Raw genomic sequence first — 8,407 nt, 5'->3', positions numbered from 1 at the left:
GATGCATGAGTAGTAATGTGCATGAGTAGTAATTGACAGTAAAAGTGTATTGATCTCAACTTGGAAATGTGCATGAAGTACACAAGCCGATCGGTCGACCAAACCCAAGGATCGGTCGACCGAACAATTAGAGAATTAATGGCGAATCTCGACGAACAGGAAAACTACACAAATCAGTCGACTGATCAAGGGGATTAGTCGACCGAACCATAAATGCGCAGAAATTAAATCTCGTTAAAGAAGGAAAGCAAGAGGTTCAGTCCACCGATAGAAGGATCAGTCGACTGAAAGGATCAGTCGACCAAACAGTTTTTGGTCGACCGAACCAAGCTTATATAAGGGGAGCTCGTGGTTCGAGGCAAAGCATTGATTTTCAGTTCATCTCTGTGCAAATTGATGTTCGTGTTCTTACTCTATGCTTCATTTTCACAAGCAAGCTGCTCCATCAAGAAGTGCCGACAGAGCTTCATCTCCTACCTATTGTCGGTATAATTTTAGTTAAGGTTGCATTGTTTTACTTTCTTTCTAAAAGATAGTAATCTTTTCATCTATATGAAGTGCTTCTTTCCAAAGATTTCAGGAAGAATGATTATAGTGAATTTCCCAACGTTATGATCAAAGATCGCAGGTTTTGGCGTAGAAGTCGACATAGGCTTCGAACCAAATAACCACCTGAGTCACCTATCTTTCTTTTGCTATCTTATTTCCAGTTGCCTTACTTTGATATTTGTTTTACGAATCAATACAAAAAGAAAAGTTTTTAACGAGCGATATTCACTCCCTTCTATCGCTTCATTTCGATCCATCAATTGGTATCAGAGCACGTCGCTCTGAATTTACTTGACAGTTTTTTTGAGCAATTTTAAAAACTTTTTCATTCTTTAAAAAGATTTTTCTTGCTATACGCTTATTTCCTTTTATCTTGCACTGCTAATCCCAAGACGAGAGTCTTGGAAATTCTTTTTGTCAATTCTGTGATTGCAAGCATGTCGAACTCCTACCAAGAAGGTTACAGCACGGTCCACCCCTGCTATTCAAAGGGGAAAACTTCTGCTACTAAAAAAAAAGAATGGAGTGCTACCTCAAGTTCGATATCGAGCTCTGGTTCACCATATTAAAAGGATACACACCTCCGATGGAAGGCAGAAAGCCATTAGAACCAGAAAACTGGACTCCTCCAATGATCAAGAAGGCACAATTGAATTACAAGGCGATTAACACTATCCAGTGTGGGTTAACTATGGAGGAACTGCTAAGTCAGACTCTACGAGAATGTAAAGGAACTTTGGAATCACCTGGTAAAACTACACAAGAGAACTGATGATTCAAAGGTAAATAAGAGATATCTTTTATTAAATAATTTATTTAATATTAAAATACTTCCCGGAGAAACAACTACCTAACTGCACGCGCGACTGAAAGATATCCTCAATGGCCTCCATCTGATTGGACACCACCTGGAGAACCACGACAGAATAAGGTACGCGCTAAATGCCTTCCCGCGAAATGCTTTGTAGGCATCTATAATAGATGCTTACAAAGTTTCAAGGGTCTTTCAATTCTTAAGTTAGACGAATTATTTTGTGAATTAGAATTACATGAGCAGACTAACTTGAGTCAAGTCGAGAAAAGAATTGTCATGTATGCAAGACCAAGCAAGGAGACCAAATCAAAAACAAAGAATGAATCAGAAAGTGAGTCAGACACAGACTCAACAAATTAAGAAGAACTGGTCAACATGGTTTGAAGATTGCTGACAAGGAAGAAGTTCAAGAGGAGCACCAAGAAGGTATCGATCGACTATGTTGGTACCCCAAGGTAATTTTGATATGATCAAACAAGTTAAATTAGGTCCTGTTGTGTTTAACCTTGTGTCTAAATGTGCAGAAGCTTAGGAGCACAGGAAGTTGAGCAAAAGACACAGCTAGCGAGAAGGATGGCACGGGAGAGAGCCAACGGGCTCGGTGTGTTTGAGGGACAAGGTGCTACGGAAGAGTACGCGGGCAGACGAGAAGGAGTCGCGCGACGTTTCCGAGGGACGAGAAGCCGGAGCGGAAGGTTGCTCGAGAAGGCCGGAAGTTGGGTTCGTGTGAGCTCTATTTTGGATGGCCGAAATCACCCAAACGAGTGGAGCCGGAACAGAAGACCTAGACCGAGGCGAGTAGCACTGGAATAGAGGGTCCGGACCAGAAAAAACCAACTCTATTGACTTTTAGGGTCCGAGTGCCTGGAACCCCATTTTTATCCACTTCGCCATGGATGTAGACCATTGCGTTAGGGATAGAATTCTATCCCACTCCAAGCACCTGGAATGCTTCCAGGCACCCCGACCAAGGCTATAAATACAGCCTTAGTCCAGAAGCTAGAATAGAATAAGCAATTACTGAAACAACACTTGTGTGCTTTCTTTTCTAGTTTAGCTTCTCATTTTCTGTGCTTACACTGCTGTAAAGAGGCTTCTCCATCTGAAGGAGAATTTAGTGCTACTCTATTCCTTGGATTAACAACCTCCCCGATTGTAACCAAGTAAATACTCTGAACCTCTGTTTTTTCAGTTTATTTAATTATTTTATGCAAGTGTTCTTTTAAATCCGAGAAGTGTTGGTTTATTTTAATTGTGCAGGGCTATTCAACCCCCCTTCTAGCCAGCCAACGGTCCTAACAAGTGGTATCAGAGTTAGGACGCTTCAGGAGGACTAACCGCCGATCGAAGCATTGATCAATGGCCGGACCGAGCATATACCCACCAAAGTTCGAAGGGGAGTTCGTTAGCTAGAAAAATAGAATGCAGGTATTCTTTAAAATCGACTTTGAATTACTTTTAATAATGAAGTTCGGTTTTGTAGCACACGAGGGTAAGGAAGAATACAATGGATGAAGAATGAGCAGGCCGACTACGTGGCAAACGGCAAAGCAGAGTTCCATCTGCTGAGCGCCCTTCCGTCACAAGAAGTCAACCGGATCGGCACCTACAACTCAACAAAGGAGCTTTGGGAGAAGTTTCTTGAGCTACACGAAGGGACGCCCGAAGCCAAGCTCGCGAGACGACACTTACTTCGCAGCCAGCTCACCAACTACGATTTGAAGAAGACGAAACGATTGCACACCTTCACTCAAGGATTAAGGAGCTCATCACCGGACTTTCAAATCTCGGAGAAAAGGTAAGCAATCGAGATTCGCTAATGTATGCTCTTAATGCATTCCCTAGAAATACAAAATGTGTATCACTAGTAGATGTCTTCTATATCTCTAAGGACTTAGAATCTATTACCTTAGAAGAATATTTTCAACTTTTGAAGTGCATGAATCGAGATGTGCAGATACGAAGGAGCCGAAGCACAACATCACCTTCAAGGCAACGAGAGAGGAACATGAGTCAGAATCCTCTCTCGATGATGATGAAATGGTAATGATGGTAAGACGTTTTAAAAAGTTATTTAAATCAAGAAAAACTAACCACCCACAAGGTATAAAGAAAAGGACAATCAGATGCTACCACTGCAACGAAGAAGGGCACGTTAAGCACAACTGCCCTAAGTTAAGGAACAAGGATACGGACCAAAGAAAGAAGTCTGTCCAATCGAACAAGTACAAGACTTTAAAGGCGACGTGGGACGAAACGTCGTCCGAATCGGAAGTTGAGACTTTCTCCGGACTTGCATTAATGACAAGTCATCAAGAAGATGAACACGAAGCAAGCTCATCCGAAATGAGTATCGAGAGCATCGATGAAGGGGGAGGAGCTACATCGGAAGAAAGCAGCAGTTCAGGAGGAGCTACGAATAACGAGATCGACAAGGTAAGTCAGGTACGATCTTTACCTCCCGATAAATTATTTAAATTTATGAAATTATTAATCAAAGATTGTTATAAACTTGAAAAAGAAATTAAGAAATTAAAGTTAATTCTAGAAAAATCTTGTCCATTAGAAGATTTTGACAGAATAAAACTAGAAAATGACAATTTGCAACTATAAATAATACATGCACACATAGTACAAGTGTTAGAAAATACAACCTAAACTGGTATTTAAAATATCATAAAGGACAAATTAGAAATATTTCAAAGAAATATATCCCTAAGAAATTCCTAATTAACCCAATTAGAAAGAACCTTTACTGGGTTCCAAAGTCTTGTCTTAATTAAAAGTTTAATTGGACTTAGGGCTTTCAGAGAGTACATTAGACGTTTAATTTCCTTATGAGGTTTTGTCTATAAAGTGGTTATTGCTCCAATAACCAAGAAGGTCTAGTGCCTTGCCACAACCTAGAAGCTAAATATTGAAATAAAATGCTTAATTGACTAACTGATAGAGCATAAAAATTGAAATTAGATAATGTTTTAAATAGTTACTCAAATTTTTGGAAAATTCACAAATTTTTCTCGGCAAATTTGTTTAACTTAGAAAATTTTTTCATTTTTCTTAATCTGTTTAACTTAAAGTTTTTAAGTTCTTTTATAAATTTCACTTTACCAAAATTTATTTTATACGTTGCACAAAATTTTTTTTATCTTTAAACTTAGAAAAATTTTCTGCTTGAAATTTTCTTATTTAGAATTTTTTTTGCAACACTTAAAGTTTCTAAAATTATTACAATTTTTTTTTTGATATCAAAATATTTTTCAGAATTTTTATAAAACTTGATAAGTTTTTTCAAAATTATTTGAAAATCAGAATTACCCTTAGATTTTTCTTAGTACCTCATTTTTTATGTGATCAAAGGGCGAGAAGAAAAAGATTAAGTCTACGGGGAGGTAGATTGGTAGATTAAAATTAAAATTTTCACTTTAATTGCCTTTATGTTTATGTTAGTTTACCCTAACTTAACTTGGGTTGCTCACATCAAAAGGGAGAAGATTGCTGGTACCCCAAGGTAGTTTTGATGTGATCAAATAAGTTAAGTTATGTTCTGTTGTGTTTAACCTTGTGTCTAAGTGTGCAAGAGCTTAGGAGCACAGGAAGTCGAGCAAAAGACACAGCTAGCGAGAAGGATGGCACGGGAGAGAGCCGATGGGCTCGGTGCGTCTGAGGGACAAGGTGCTGTGGAAGAGTACGCGAGCGGACGAGAAGGAGGCGCGCGATGTTTCCGATGGACGAGAAGCCGAAACGGAAGGTTGCTCGAGAAGGCCGGAAGTTGGGTTCAGGTGAGCCCTATTCCAGATGGTCGAAATCACCCAAGTGAGCGGAGCCGGAGCGGAAGACCCGGACCGAGGCGAGTAGCACCAGAGCAGAGGGCTTAGACCGAAAAAGTCAACTCTATTGACTTTTAGGGTCCGGGCGCCCGGAACCCCATTTTTATCCACTTCGCCGTGGATGTTGACCGTTGCATCAGGGATAGAATTCTATCCCACTCCAGGCATCTAGAACGCTTCCAGACGCCCCGACCAAGGCTATAAATACAGTCTTGGTCTAGAAGCTAGAATAGAACAAGCAATTACTGAAACAACACTTGTGCGCTTTCCTTTCTAGTTTAGCTTCTCATTTTCTGTGCTTACACTGTTGTAAAGAGGTTTCTCCGCCTGAAGAAGAATTTAGTATTACTCTATTCCTTGGATTAACAACCTCCCCGATTGTAACCAAGTAAATCCTCTGAGCCTCTACTTTTTCAGTTTATTTAATTGTTTTATGTAAGTGTTCTTTTAAGTCCGAGAAGGGTTCGTTTGTTTTAATTGTGCAGGGCTATTCAACCCCCCTTCTAGCTGGCCAACAATCCTGACAGACTAGACTCAAAATAAATCAGAATGATTTATTATAGATGCAACAAGAAGGGGCATTTCAAGCACGAATGCCCAAAACGGAAGGAGGAAAAGTCTATATCAACAAGAAAAAAGAAAGTCTTACAAGTGACATGGGGTCATATTCTGAGGAATTTGACCCGGAAGAACTGAAGCACTCAAGTCATCTTGCCTTTATGGCAAGAAATGAAAATTCCTAGTCTGAGGAAGAGTATGAGTCCGAGACCGATACTGAGTCCGAGAGAAGCCATGGATCTGTATCTATTTTTGAAGGTCCCGATATGGTAACTTTTTATTCAAAGTCAAATTTACTTAAAGTAGTTAAATGTTTGTTTAAAAAAATTAACAAAGTATAAGGAACAAAATAACTTACTACTTAAGGAAATTGACCACCTTAAGGAGCAAGTTAACTTGAGTAACTTGACTAACCAACTTCAGGTTGAAACTTCAACTCAAGTTACAAAACTTGAGGGAAAAAAAATTCCAACTTGAAAGGTCAAATGGAGCGACTCAAGAAAACGTTAGAAAAGTTCGAATTAGGATCCAAGTGTCTAAATATAGTACTTAGATTGCAACGAGCCATGTACAATAAATCTAGACTTGGCTATAACCCAAATAAAACCAACAAACCATATCTATCATTAATTAGCCAAAATGTTAGAAATCAAGTCCAAGCATGAGTTCCTAAAAAATGTTTAACCAAACCAATATTTGATCCCTAAGAGTCAAATTCATTTCTTAAATAGACCATATCTAAGTTATGACTCAGGGGGAGTAAATAGAAAAACTGTTCAACTTACTTGATTAATCAACTATAGATGCTTAGGATTAGGTTTACTTTTCTGCTTAGTTTAGAATGGTTAGTTAAAAAGGTTTACCGAACCTTAATAACATAGCATCGGAATGAATTGAAATGATAATACACCAAGAAAACTTTATCGAAGGCATGTCTAGGCTGAATCATGTGTATTCTACCTGGTACACTAAACCTAATGTATCTGGCCGAAGCTATCCCAATCAAACATGAGCTAGTTAGACAAAAACCTATTATTTAATTTTTTGGACAGGACTATTTTAGAAAGCATTCAGAAAGTGGTCCACCATTGATATACAAGAAGGTCATATATCTCGCCACTGACTGAAAACCTATCCTTAAGCTTACTTGATTAACCCAAAATTAAGTTTGAATCTAACATGGGTTAAACAACCTTTTTTAATATTCTTAATAAGTTAATTACAAACTTAATTCAAAACTTAATTCAAAATTAATTAAAAACTTAATTCAAAAACTTAAATTAAAATTAAGTAAATACTTAATTAAAAACTTAACTAAAATTAAAGACTTAAAATTAATTAAAACACTAATTAAAACTTAACTTAATAACATAATTAAAACTAAAATGAAAACTTAATTAATTAAAACATAATTCAAAATCAATTAAAACTTCAAATTAATTCAAAATTAAACCAAAATTAATTTAAAAAAAATAAAAAACAAATTAATACTTAATGTAAACTTAATTAAAATCAATTAAAACTTAAAACTTAAACTTAACTTAAACTCAAATAAAATCTTAAACTAAAACTAAATTTAAATAAAAAAAATCATTTTCAGTCAACCAAACCTCATATTCCGTCGACCGAAAAAAAACAGATAATCTTTAAGGCTAATTCAATTAATAAATCAACCGAAGCCCTTATCCGTCGACCAAAAACTAAACAACAATTATCATTAATTTATCGGTTGACCGAACTATTTTTCGGTCGACCAGACACCTAATTCTACACGGTTGGCACTAAAAGGTCGCACAGATTCAATTTATCGGTCGACTGAATGACTTTTTCGATCGATCAAAAACCTAATTCCTATCCCTGATTCGTCGAACTTACACGAATCATAGGGATCGGTCGGCCGATCCCTATGATTGGTCGATCGATAAAACCTTATAAAAGAACTGGCATGGCAGAGGTCTGAGGTGTCAAAATCGGTGATCCTCTCCCTGTCGAGTACTTAATTCTCACTGATGGTCTCTCTTCGCTAAAGCCTCATGATGCCTTAGTAACATCTATATCTTCCTTCTTTCAATTTCTATTTTTTTTTTTTTGCTATTTATCGAGTTCTTTTAATCATAGTGAAAAAATCGTACAACAGTTCAATGGGAGGTTAGCTCCTTGAATCTCAAACAAGATCCTAGGTTTTTGACTGAAGATTTACGTCAGTCATTTCCGAATAAAAAAATTCAAAGTGATAGGCACTCGCTATCTGGATCTCACATTTTATCAAACATATTGTCCAGAGGTCATAGATATAACTCAACATTTTTAATTTGATAGCATTGTTTTCTGTCGACATGTATATAATCCAATTCTGTTTTCTGAATTCTATCACAAATTACGTGAAATTAATTCCCATCACTACAAAATTCCAGCTTTAACCAAATAAACAAGCCAAATTCGATCTTGAGCTTGCAATCCATATAAATGAACATGTTTACATGTCACCCTAGATGATTTAAGTTCACGAGTCTATAAATGAATTTGTTCATCAACCTTTTAATCGAGCCGAGTTCGAGTTCGAGTTTATGAGTATATAAATGAATATATTCTCGAGCCCTTTAAACGAGTCGAGCTTGAATCCGAGTTCGCGAACCTATAACCGAACATGTTCGCG

This window comes from Zingiber officinale, chromosome 1A (assembly GCF_018446385.1).
Source record: "Zingiber officinale cultivar Zhangliang chromosome 1A, Zo_v1.1, whole genome shotgun sequence".
Classification (NCBI taxonomy): Eukaryota; Viridiplantae; Streptophyta; class Magnoliopsida; order Zingiberales; family Zingiberaceae; genus Zingiber; species Zingiber officinale.
Note: the sequence above shows the minus strand (reverse complement) of the source record.